Source organism: Schistocerca serialis, chromosome 5 (assembly GCF_023864345.2).
Source record: "Schistocerca serialis cubense isolate TAMUIC-IGC-003099 chromosome 5, iqSchSeri2.2, whole genome shotgun sequence".
Taxonomy (NCBI): Eukaryota; Metazoa; Arthropoda; class Insecta; order Orthoptera; family Acrididae; genus Schistocerca; species Schistocerca serialis.
The window spans coordinates 574,205,981-574,219,665 of NC_064642.1; the positions used below are offsets into that span (position 1 = coordinate 574,205,981).

At 46.7% G+C, this 13,685-nt stretch overlaps 1 long non-coding RNA gene and 1 pseudogene across 1 annotated transcript in view; both read left to right on the forward strand.

Annotated features, from left to right (window-relative positions):
- LOC126481397 (uncharacterized) overlaps positions 1-13,685 on the forward strand; it is a 519,177-nt gene that overhangs the window by 326,636 nt on the left and 178,856 nt on the right. The gene's annotated exons all lie outside the window — the stretch shown is intronic.
- Positions 852-968, forward strand: LOC126482464 (5S ribosomal RNA; annotated as a pseudogene).

A 13,685-nucleotide genomic window follows, 5' to 3' on the forward strand; every position in this document is an offset into this window, starting at 1 on the left:
ATCCTCTGCAAATCTTTCTATTTTTCGCTGCACTTTTCTAGCGTGACGACTTCTCTGTATGCAACAGCATCATCCCTCTAAAGCTGTATGGAACCTCCGACGTCATCTACTAGGTTGTTCATTGACAGTTTGGAAAGTTGGTATCACAGGGTAGGTTCTGATGAGTAATAATCATCAAGAAAAAAATTTGATACTTTGCACTGTTTACGATTTAATTAGCTCTGAAGTTCGCCGATCAGGTCGTACGCGTGCAAACTCAAGCACTTGCACGCGCTAAAATGCGGTAATCCGTAAACGTCTTCGGGGTTCGTGAGCTACCACTCGCTCAGATGCTCATTACTAGGTAAAATGTGCCCACGTAGGATGTGATAAATTTAAATTAGGTGAGCAAAAGCTACGTCTGTTCTGTGTTCTGTTCCCTAGAAATTCTCTAGTCCAGTCACACATTTGGTCAGATATTCCCTGCGCTCATATTTTGTTTATTAGGTGGCAGTGCAGAACTTTCAAAATGGTGCAAATGGTTCTGAGCACTATGGGACTTAACAGCTGTGGTCTTCAGTCCCCTAGAACTTAGAACTACTTAAACCTAACTAACCTAAAGACATCACACACATCCATGCCCGAGGCAGGATTCGAACCTGCGACCGTAGCAGTCGCGCGGTTCCGGACTGCGCGCCTAGAACCTCTAGACCACCGCGGCCGGCTGCAGAACTTCATCAAACACCTTACGGGAATCTAGGAACACGGCATCTATGTGGGCGCTTGTACCTATTCCTTTTCGACTCACGTGGGCGAACAGAGCGACCTGGGTTTCATACGGTCGTTGTTTTCTGAAATATTGATTCTTACAGGCCAACGGCCTTGCCGCAGTGTGACACCGGTTTCCGTCAGATCACCGAAGTTAAGCGCTGTTGGGCTGGGCTAGTACTTGGATGGGTAACCATCCAGTCTGCCGAGCGCTGTTGGCAAGCGGGGTGCACTCAGCCCTTGTGAGGCAAACTGAGGAGCTACTTGAATGAGAAGTAGCGGCTCCGGTCTCGTAAACTGACATACGGCCGGGAGAGCGGTGTGCTGACCACATGCCTCTCCATATCTGCATCCAGTGACGCCTGTGGGTCGAGGATGACACGGCGGCCGGTCGGTGCCGTTGGTCCTTCCAAGGGCTGTTCGGGCGTAGTTTAGTTGTAGTTTTACATTTATTCATACAGAGGAGATTTCCGTTCTCGAGGAATGTCATAATATGCCGGCATAAAATATGTCCCAAAATTCTACAACAGATCGATGTCACAAACATAGGCCTATAGTTTTTGAAGTCTGTTCGACGATCCTACTTGAAAAAGGGAATGACCTTCGTTTTTTCCGATCTTTAGGAACGCTCCGCTCCTCAGGAGACCTACGGTACGCTACTGCTAGATGGGAAGCAACTTCCTTCGCATTCTCTATTTAGAATCGAATTGGTATCTCGTCAGGTCCAGTGGCATTTCCTCTGTTAAGCGATTTCACTTGCTTTCCTGTCCCCTGGTCACTTAACTCGCTGTCTGTCATATTTTCATATATGCGACGATTTAAGGGAGGAACTGTAGTGTTGTCTTGCTGTGCGAAACAGTTTTGGATGAGACATTTAGTATTTCGGCCTTCTCTGTTTGTCCTACGTTTCATTGCCGTTATGGTCGCAGAGTGTCTGGACAGATGGCTTCGATCCGTTTATTGATCTAACGTAAAACCAAAACTTCCTAGATTTTCTATTAAGTAAAATTGAGACTTTGTAAAAGAGTGGGAACATTCTAGTCTCCCTGACGCTCAACACTCCCTATAAAATCCAATCACGATAAGGCTCTATTGCAAAAACTGGTATACTGTCTTGGAGAATGACTGATTTACAATGTTCTTATACAGTGTGTATCAAAAAGAATCATCCTATTCGGCACGTCTGTATTTCTGAAACTAATAAACATATACAATGAATTTACATTTTTGATGAACGGGAAACTCACAAAGCTTTTTTTTTCATAGGTGACCAATATGCCCCCCTTAAGATGGACGACATGTATCAATGCGGTATTCAAATTGTTCCCACACTGCAGCGAGAACGTCTTGAGTTACGGCTTCCACAGCTGTAATTACGAGATGTCACAGTTCAATCATGGTTGTTGGTAACGGAGGCATATCAACAGTCTTTTGTAACGCTCCACAATAAATAATCACATAAAGTGAGGTCCCGTGACCATGGAGGATACGTGGCGTTCGGTGGGAGTGTCGATCGGCCATGAGACGTACCGAGATAGTCCGTGCAGTTGAAATAACACTGTGTCCCGGATGGCGCAGTGGGCACCGCACCTGCCTAGTAGGTAGGAGATCCTGGGTTCGAATCACGGTCCGATACACATTTTCGCTCTTCGCCTGTGATTCTGGTTAATGTCTCGCTGCAGCTGACAGCAGAGATCCCCATTCAATTTACATAGTGTTTCACAGCTGCAGGATCTGCTTGGGGTCTGTTCTATCGAAACAACACACGCCACGCATTCAAATTATGAAACAACATTTATAGAGTATAGGAGGTGGTGTTAGCAGACAGGCTCATAACGATGTCAGAATTGTCCACATTACGTATTGGCATTGCTCAGGCCCATCACACACTCCATGGGTTGCTCAAAAGTGTCTGCAAGATGGGTACCGAGAACTCTGACCCCCTATCACAAGAGTGCAAGAATAGGAATCAGCCTCGATCACTTGATGCGGCACGCGTGCGGGGGTAATGGGTTCCTGCGCAGTATCATCACAGACGGTGAGACATGGATACACCACTTTAACCCAGAAACCATGGTCACCACAGTGAGGTGAAAGCATCCCAATTCATCAAAGATGGAAAAGATTCAAAGTGTCACCCTCCGCAGGAAAGGTTATGACCACACTGTTCCGGGACGCGGAAGGTGGAATTCTCCATAATTTCCTCCAGCAAAGGACCGTCAGTGCGCACGCTACTGCGACACCCTCACCAAACCCAGGTCTGCCATTTGGCGGAAGAGACCAGGCTCCTGAATGAAGGTGTTCTGCTCTTGGGCGACAAAGCAAAACCACATACAGCGAGGTTCACACAGGATCAGATTCGTCGCTTCGGATGGGGAGAGTGGATCACCCTTCCTAAAGCCCCGATCTTGCCCCGTCGGACTTTCACCTGTTCCCACATTGAAACCAACACTCTCGGGAAGTCATTTCCAAACCAATGCTGATGTGGAGCAGGCGGTGAGACAATTCCTAGCATCGCAGGACACCGAGTTTTACCAGAGTGGGTTGTCCAAACTGATTTCATGCTACGATAAATGTTTCAGTATCGGTAGTGACTGTGTCGAAAAACAGTGAAAGGTTCATAGTTCATGATACTATGATGTATTTGTTTTTGACAATAAAGTTTACGTGTGAAAAACAATGACCTACATCGTATTACGTTGATAGTTCTCACGTTGGGTCCTTCTATGTGCAACTGAATAAACCAATTGTATCACGCCATCGCGTTTCGCCTTTACTTTTGGCACGGTTCTTAGCTGTAGCTTACTGGGTTCAAAGCTGTTCTTCTGCTTCCAGTCTTCTGATTTATCAGCAGCACAGTGCTGAGAATATGAACGCTCGTTTTCATCCTGAAGAAAATGTAAGTTCATATCGTCAGAGCTGTTCTAGCGATAATTCCGAAGACTAGAAGCAAAAGAACGGCTTTGAAACCAGAAGAAAACTTATTTTCATTTCCTCAGTGCTGTTTCAGTGATAATTCCAAAGACTGGAAACAGAAGAACGGCTTTAAGATCATCAAAGCGGGCACTGATACAGAAGTCTATGTGATCGCCGTAAGCTTATTGACACCAGTGCTTACTAATTTAAGTTATATATTACAGCACTGAAGATGGTCACTAAGTGACCGAAAATCGATTTTGCGATAATAAACAAAAATATACGACCAATGCTGTCTCTCCTTTCAAGTATACCCATTATCTGGTCGTAGTGCACAGGACACTATGGAGTCGCCAATCAACTGATACAGAACCTCAGCTACTAACGTTGCCACTTTCAAAAAATAAAGACGAAACTCGTACCGCACTATAAAATTGGTTTTATTCAGTAGCACATACAAGGACCGAACGTGACAATTATCAGCCGGCCGCGGTGGTCTAGCGGTTCTAGGCGCTCAGTCCGGAACCGCGCGACTGCTACAGTCGCAGGTTCGAATCCTGCCTCGGGCATGGATGTGTGTGATGTCCTTAGGTTAGTTAGGTTTAAGTAGTTCTAAGTTCTAGGGGACTGATGACCACAGATGTTAAGTCCCATAGTGCTCAGAGCCATTTGAACCATTTTGACAATTATGAAATAACACTTCCGTGTTTACTGAAAAATGCAACAGATTACGTGATCAGACTAACATCTATTATTGATCAAAGGAAGAACGACATTAGCTGCTAGTGTGCATTCAAGGAATTCAATAGGGAAAGTTCTCTGCCTCGTGATGACTGGGTGTTGTGTGACGTCCTTAGGTTAGTTAAGTTTAAGTAGTTCTAAGTTCTAGGGGACTGATGACGATAGATGTTAAGTCCCAAAGTGCTCAGAGCCATTTTTTTTTAGGGAAGGTTGGAACTATATATCGTACAGGGACACGAACCCTGATTCTTCAGTTTCTCGGGAACGGTCGCCTTCGTTTTTTTATGTCATTTTGTTCGTTGTTGTTAGTTGCATTTGTTCGGGATGACATCCGTCCAAGTTCATCGTTGATGAGAGCAGCTGACCCTCTTCACCGATCACGCTGAGCTACCGTGCCGGCGCCCCTTTGGCCATCTGGACACGCTTCCTGACTGACTCAAATTCCTAACTTATCCACACACAACTCAGTCTGACATAGTGCACTGCTCATTAATCTCACTCTTCGCAGCGATCACTGATTCCTGTAGGAGTCTGGGCGTGTTTGTGCATCTGCACTGAAAGGACCAACGGCCGTCTCGCCCATGTGTTCTTTCGGACATGTCTGAAAGAAGAGACACCACTCGTTCCACCGATCCCTTCAACTGCGCGTCTGGTCCAGGCGGAGGTTCGAGTCCGCCCTCGGACGTGGATGTGTGTGTTTGTCCTTAGGGTAATTTAGGTTAAGCAGTGTGTACGCTTAGCAGTTAAGTCCGATAAGGTTTCACACACACATCCCTTGATAGTAGAAGTATAAACGCTTTCAAGTTAGGGGTCTGTCATAACCTTCCTACCCCCGTATGGCCGCCTGCTGGCGGCTCAGTTCAACACACCCCTAACCAGATCCTCGGTTGCGGGCCGCGTCCGTGAACTCTCTGCTCTGGGTCAAGAACGCCGCCTGCCTGCAGAAGTCCGGACGGCGGTCGCCTCGGCCCCTGGACGAAGATCAATGCTCCCCACCCCCACTGCCACCCCCGCAACCGCCCCGACTCCGCTGCCGAGGCCGGTGGAGCGCCTCGGCGAACCCTTCCGCCTTCAGACGCCGTCCAGACGTCGCGCGTCGTAAAAGACGACGCCGTCTTTTGTCTTTTACTGTTCCCGCCGACTCTTAATTAAATGGGATCCGGCCGCGGTCTTACCAACACACAGGGCCGTCCATCGTCCGGCACCGCTGATGAAAGGACATCTTCCGGCCTCCTCCTACCGTCTGCGGACACCCGAGGAAACTCGGCAGAACATAGTGACCCACGGAGAAGGAAGCGTCCGCTTTGAACTTCTCTGCAGAAGCCCCGCGAGTTCCGAGCCGTGCCTGCTCGATCTCTCAGCACTGACACAGAGCGACGCGTAGTGCTCTTGAGATGAGCCATCCAATTTCTGTGAGTACAAAGCGGGCCAGTTTCGCAGAAAGGCAACACTGCAAGGCACTCCCCTAAACTTCCGCTGCCGTCTCGCGGAATACGAGGGCGCAGTGGTTACAGCATTGAACTCACAAACGTGTGGAGCTGAGTTCAAATACCCCGTCCGATACTCCAGATTTGTGTTTTATTTGAATTTGTATTACCAGAAGGATTGCTGCGAATGAAGTGTTTCGTAGTCCACGACACGCTGCGTTTCTCACGTACAGAATGGTCTGACCAGCCACCTAATCTGAAGATGCGTTTTCACGGGGCATACTTGCGGAAACGTTTGTCCGCAGTACTGTTCATATCAACACGGACGTAATGTGACTGCAGTAGACAGCCATACTGCGGTATGGCCCGATGGCCCGGAAATATTGATGATGGAGCAGTCTGTTGCAGTTATTTTCCGAGTTGCTGTCAAATTTGTCCACCAAGGGTGGAGACTTTTTTGTATGGCCGAGCAATTCCTAGAGCTATCTCGCCCTCACGCTGACAGCATTTGTGGCGCCATATCGTAATCCGAGCAGTAGCGAAATATTATTTCGTTTCAGTTTGAAAAATGACGCGTGTACTTAGAGGCACTCGATTTGTGTGCTTCTGCAGGAATGTAGAAGTGGGCAACGAGACAAAATTCCGTAAATATGAAACGACACAAAATTCCATAAATACGATACGTAAAACAACGAGCATAGCAATGGAGCACACAAAAATACGTAATGTTTACAAGGACCGTAATCTGAAAAAGAAAATTCTAATTGCTAGCGTCATAGTAGACCGTCCATAAATTTATTCTACAGAGTGACTCAAAAGTACGCTAACATTTGAAAATCAACTAATTCACGGAATAATGTAGATAGCGAGGTAAAAATTGACACTCACGTCTGAAACGCCATAGGGTTTTATCGAAACCAAAAACAAGAGACCGACCGAATTGGCGCAGTGGTTAGCAGACATGACTCGTATTCGGGAGGACGGCGTTTGAAACCCGCGACCGGCCGTCCTGATTTAGGTTTTCTGTGATTTCCCTCAATCGCTTCAGGCAAATACCGGGATGGTTCTTTCGAAAGGACACGGCCGACTTCCTTCCCCATCCTTCCCTAATCTGATTGCACTGATGAACTTGCTGTTTGGAAAATCAACCAATTAACCAAAAACGAGAGCAAAAACTAGCCAACAGATGTCAATGGACAGCAACCGTCAGTGACGCCGAATGACAGTTGTATGTAAAATAAGCTATATAGAGAGGGGGTATCCACCCCATACTGCTACACACGAGAAAGATCTCTTGCGCACAGTGTTCGGTGAGGATCGCATACGGAGCCGCCATGTACGTCATGCTTCGCCTCCCAGGTCCCTAAACCTCAGTACGTGTTATCATTGGCTGTGGGGTTACCGGGAGTCACAAGTCTGCCGCGATCTTCCAGCCTCATTAGGGATGCTAAAAGACAACATCCGACGGCAAATTTCTCACCATACATACTGATAAATAACTGGGTGTTGTGTAATGTCCTTAGGTTAGTTAGGTTTAAGTAGTTCTAAGTTATAGGGGACTGATGACAATAGATGTTAAGTCCCATAGTGCTCAGAGCCATTTGAACCATTTGAACATACTGATAATCTGTACAGTGCTGTTCACAACATTCTCCCTCGACTAAAGGTATTGTTAATCAGTGACGGCCGACATGCTGAGCATTTGTTACAAAGAACATCGTCTTTGCTAAAAATCAGTTTTTATGGTAGTTTTTTGCTTTTGCTTCATATGAAGCGCCATCTATTCGTTATTTTGTACACTTTTTTGGTTTCGATAAAATCCCTTGTCATTTTCAAGCATGATTGTCAATTTTTACCTCTCTACCCACATTATTCTGCGAAGTATTGAATTTTCAAAATGTTAATGGGTCTTTGCTTCATCCGGTACAAAGTTCCCTAAGACGGCGAAACTCTTTTTTTTATTCTTCATGACGTGTGTTTCGTTATTCATGTGCGCAAATTGCTAGCTGCCTGAAAAATGCCATATTAACGCCTTGAGCTGCTGGTAAAATCTACAAAGCCTGTTTCGATCGACTAGTCATCACAATGTTCGTAAACAATTCACAGCTTCGTATTAGCCTAAAATAAATATTGTCGTCAAATGCTAAAACCATGAATTAGACACTGTTCTCATATAGTAATATCAATTACATCGTCAGTCTATAAACACCGTGATACATTCTTCGGCGTTAACGCTGTGAACAGATTCAAGATATATAACTTACACTGAAGAGCCAAAGAAGCTGGTACACCTGCCTAATATCGTGTAGGGCCCACGCGAGCACGCAGAAGTACCGCAACACGACGTGGCATCGACTCGACTAATGGCTGAAGCAGTGCTGGAGGGAACTGACACCATGAATCTTTCAGGGCTGTCCATAACCCCTTAAGAGCACGAAGAGGCGGGGGTGGGGGGGGGGGGGGGAAGAGATCTCTTCTGAGCAGCTTATTGCAAGGCATACCAGATATGCTCAATAATATGTCTGCACAGTTTGGTGGCCAGTGGAAGTGTTTAAACTCGGAAGAATGTTCCTGGAGCCACTCTGTAGCAATTCTGGACGTGTGGGGTGCCGCATTGTCCTGAAGGAATTGCCAAGCCCGTATCTAGACGTATCAGATTGCATACGCCCCACACCATTACAGAGCCTCCAGCAGCTTGAACAGCCCCTGCTGACATGCAGGGCGCATAGATTCATGATGTTGCCTCCATACCCGTACGTGTCCATCCGCTCAATACAATCTGAAACGAGACTCGTCCGAGCAGACAACATGTTTCCAGTCATCAACAGTACAATATCGGTGTTGACGGGCCCAGCCGAAGTTTAAAGCTTTGCGTCGTGCAGTCATCATGGGTACACGAGTGGGCCTTCGGATCCGAAAGCCCATATCGATGTTTCGTTGAATGGTTTGCACGCTGACCCTTGTTGACGGCTCAGCATTGAAATCTGCAGCAGTTTGTGGAAGGGTTGTACTTCCGTCACGTTGAACGATTCTCTTCAGTCGTCGTTGATCCCGTTCTTGCAGGATCTTTTTCCGGCCGCAGCGATGTCGGAGATTTGATGTTTTACCGGATTCCTGATATTCACGGTAAAAAATGGTTCAAATGGCTCTGAGCACTGTGGGGCTTAACTGATGAGGTCATCAGTCCCCTAGAAGTTAGAACTACTTAAACCTAACTAACCTAAGGACATCACACACATCCATGCCTGAGGCAGGATTCGAACTTGCGACCGTACCGGTCGTTGCGCCTAGACTGTTGCGCCTAGAACCGCTCGGCCACTCCTGCCGGCTTCACGGTACACTCTTGAAATGGTAGTACGCGAAAATCCCCACTTCATCGCTATCTCGGACTTGCTGTGTACCATCGCTCGAGCACCGACTATAACACCACGTTCAAACTCACTTAAATATTGATAACCTACCATTGGAACTGAGCAGTAACCGATCTAACAACTGCGCCAGACACTTGTCTTAGACAGGCGTTGCCGACCGCAGTGCCGTATTCTGCCTGTTTACGTATCTCTGTATTTGAATACCTATGCCTATACCAGTTTACGTCGTCAGTCTGTAAGAACCGTGACTGTTAGTGTACTCATTCATCGATGTTAACTCTGTAAACAGATTCATGAATACGATGTATATTTATTTTTCTTTAAAGTTCATAGCCATTTACGGTCCAGTTACAACGTTTTTGTGTGACAAATTACTTTTTTGCTTTACGGCTTGCTGTCCGATATAACACTCCAAAAATTTAAACTTTCAAATATATACAAAAGGTGGAAATATATATAAAAAACCGACTATATATTGTGATCCTATCGAGTTTTAAAATTCTGTCAAGTATTGTATCATAGTAGTGTTTAGTGTGAAGAGCGTTCCAATACAACCTTCAGAAATTAATATAGTGCAGGAAAAGCTTATGTATCCCACATTACCCGACATTTCCCTATTCGTTCTTGGGGAACTGTCGCAATAATTTTGCTTGTGAGAACAGACTCTGCATTAGCCACGTGGCGTGTGTCTCGATATCCAAAAGTGCGCTGGTTATCAGCGTGCTGCTATATCCGACATCACCTACTTCCTGCTGCACATCCGCCATTTTGCACTGACAGCAGCTCAGTGAAATAAAAGTCTATCGCCGAATACTGTGTATCGGTTTTCTTCCACCCGATATACGAACACGAAAGTTTCGTGGTCTTCTGTCTTTTGTGACTGATTTATTGGCTCAGCGTGAGGGATATTGCTCAGAAAGAATTCTCTCATTCTACTCTGACGGGAAAAAATCGAAAGAGCAAGAGGTTGTTGTGCGACATAAAAGAAAGGTGGTAGGCGTGTTTCTGCGTCTGAAAGATGACGTCTATTCAAATTTCGCGCCAGTCACATAGGAGTGGCACCAGTAGTGCCACTATATGGATGCAAGTCAGGTTTGCTTTAAACACGTGCTGTAATGGTCGTGGTACCTTTGAGATTGGAGGTGGTAAGCTGATGTTAATTAAGAATGCCTTTATGGCGACAAAGACACCATTTGCAACATGCCACTGAGTTTGCCGTGTAATAGTCCTACCAGAAGCTGGACGTTCCTTCTGCGATATTGCAGAGAGACTTGACAGGAAAGTAGCCACTGTACAGGACTGATGGCAGCGGCAGTCAAGAGAATACCAGTCGCGAGAAGACCGCGCTTCGGACGGCCACGTGACACTTCCGAGAGGGCAGCAGCTATTGGAGCAGCAGTTGGCGCCACAGTGACACAACAAACCGTTGCAGTTTGGTTACTTGAAGGACAGCTCCGAGCCAGACGCCCTGTAGTCTGCATTCCATTGGCCCCAAACCGCCGCCATTTGCAACTTCAGTGGTGTCATTGGAGGGAAGGGTGGAGGTCTGTTGTGTTTTCTGATCAAAGCTGGTTCCAGTGATGGTCGTGTGTTGGTTAGAAGAAGGCCAGTTGAGTTGATTACAAGCATTGTTTTGTGCTGCTGCTGGAAGCCAGTTAGTGGGATGGAGTCCCATGCCTGTCAACACAGTGACGGTTAATGCTGTTTGTAGATGACGCCGGAGTTGCGTCCGATGGTGTCCCTTATGAGCTAGGCAGTTGAGGACCTGCAACCAACTTGCCTGCGTGCTGGACACACTCGACCTACACCTGGTGTTATGATGTGGAGTGCGGTTTCGTATGACAGTAGGAGCAGTCTCGTGGTTATCCCACGCACTGTGACTCAAAATTTGTACGTCGGTCTCGTGACTCGACCCGTTGTGCTGGAATTCATGAACAACTTTCCATGGGGTGTTTTCCAACAGGAAAACACTCGCCCATATACCGCTGTTGTAACCCAACATGCTCTACAGTGTCAACATGTTGTCTTGACCTGCTCGACCTGTAGGTCTGTCTCCAATCGAACACATATAGGACATCATCGGAAGATAACTCCAGTATCATCCAAAGACAACATCAACCGTCCCTGTATTGAGTGCTGCTCGAGTACATGGGATCCGCACCACACGGACTGAAAGAAGACATCGAAGCAGCTCAGAGTGCCGGCCGCTGTCGCCGAACGGTTCTAGGCGCTTCAGTCCGGAACCAAATGGTTCAAATGGCTCTGAGCACTATGGGACTCAACGTCTGACGTCATTAGTCCCCTAGAACTTAGAACTAGTAAAACCTAACTAACTTAAGGACATCACACATCCATGCCCGAGGCAGGATTCGAACCTGCGACCGTAGCGGTCTCGCGGTTCCAGACTGCAGCGCCTAGAACCGCACGGTCACTTCGGCCGGCCAGTCCGGAACCGCGCTGCTGCTACGATCGCAGATTCGAATCCTGCCTCGGGCATGGATGCGTGTGATGTCCTTATGTTAGGTTTACTCAACAATCTGATAGCGATTGGACACAAACGATTCCATCTGCCACCAGAACTAATAAAATTATACCATAACAGCATTTTGACATCAATTGTAGGATACGGGTCTGGGCCCACAGGCTCACGAGGGTCATGCCTGCCATGGCTGTAAGAAGAGTGCAGCGAAATATGCTCCTGAGATCAGTAGGGGCATACAGAACAACTCCGGGGGGGAGCGCTAACAGTACAAATGGAGCTCTGTCCGCTCGATATAAAGATCAGAGAACAAGCGACATGGTACTGGGTCAAAAAGGAAGAAAGGTATAAAATAATCGAACTACTGGGGATTCACGTGGGGAACAAAATGGAAATCAGACGCAGGGGGGAAGATCTTTGGCAAGAACAGTGGGACAATGAGGAAACCGGTCGCAGAACACACGAATTACTGCCCAGTATGAGGAAGCGACTGCAATTAAAACATTTCAAACCTTCAAGAGGACTGCTGCACTTTCTTACGGGTTTATGGACCCTACCCGGCATACCTATGCCGGTTCGGGAAACGGGATACACCAGCGTGTGACTGTGAGGCCACACCAGGCACCCCAGAACACGTGGTGTATGAGTGCCACCTCTTCGACGACGTAGCGGCGCAATTACGTCAACAGTTACCCATCCATGACACGTACCACCTGCTCAGGCATGAGGGCCACTTCTCAATCTTGAAAAAATTGGCAAACGAAATCTCACACAAAGTCATAAAGGAATTCCTAAGGAACAACAATTAAGATCTCACATTGTTACTGACTTGACTCCGTGCACTTGTCCCGTTCAGCCGAGGCTTCACGGCTGGAATCCGCCACGTCTGGGATTAAGGTGGGGGGGGGGGGGGGGTGCACCTTTGTTACCGATTCAGACACTCACCGGATTCGACATTAGGTTAAATATTAGGTTAGATGTAGGATAAGCTAGGATAGCAACACTAGTATAGCCGGTGCTAGGGGCATGTTCACCGGGATTAGCTCGGTGAACACGGCCAACAACGTAGGTTTATACAATGCTGGCGCACCTGTAACGCTGCAGGTAGAATAGACTACCGTAAGTAGAAATAGGGTAACAGAATCTAGACACAATAGTAGTGCCCATAGTGTGATTAAAAGAACTAACCATAGAATAAGCTGTAGTAATAACACTTGTATTGTATCAATTTAAATAAAAAAAGTCTAGGGCCTCAGACGTTAAGTCCCATAGTGTTTAAAGCCATTTGAGCTCAGAGGCAAGCTGCTAGATTAGTTACCAGTAGGTTCGATCAGCTTGCAAGTGTTACGGATATGCTTCGGGAACTCAAGTGGAAATCCGTGGAAGGAAGAAGACATTCATTTCGAAGAACCCTACTGAGAAATTTTAGTGGACCGGCATTCAAAGCTGATTGCAGAATGATTTTATTGCCACCAATACACATTTCGCGTGGGGACCACGAAGATAAGATACGAGAAATTAGGGCTCATACGGAGGCATATAGATAGCCGTTTTCCATTCACGCTGTCTGCGAGTGGACCTGGAAAGGAAACGGCTAATAGTAGTAGAGCATATCCTCCGCCACGCACCATGCGGTGTATTGTAAGGAGATGTACATATTGACCGAGAGCAACAGATATGGAACTCCATCCCACAAACTGACATCCAGCACCTGTACAACGCAACACATCCATATTTGCATGCTTGCATTCAATATTCTAGCGGTTACACCTGTTATTAACGTACGAGGGTGAGTCAAATGAAAACCTTAAATTTGTAATAACAAATCTAAATTTCGTCCTGATCTCCTGTAAGTTGGTAAGCTTGCTACAAACAGCGTGCACACATACCGTCGCAGTATCAGTATAAAGATGGCCGCCCCACTTGCGACTTGCACCAGGGAAGAACAGTGTTCTGTTATTCGGTTTTTGCGTAGTGAAGATGTGAAACCTACAGAAATTCATC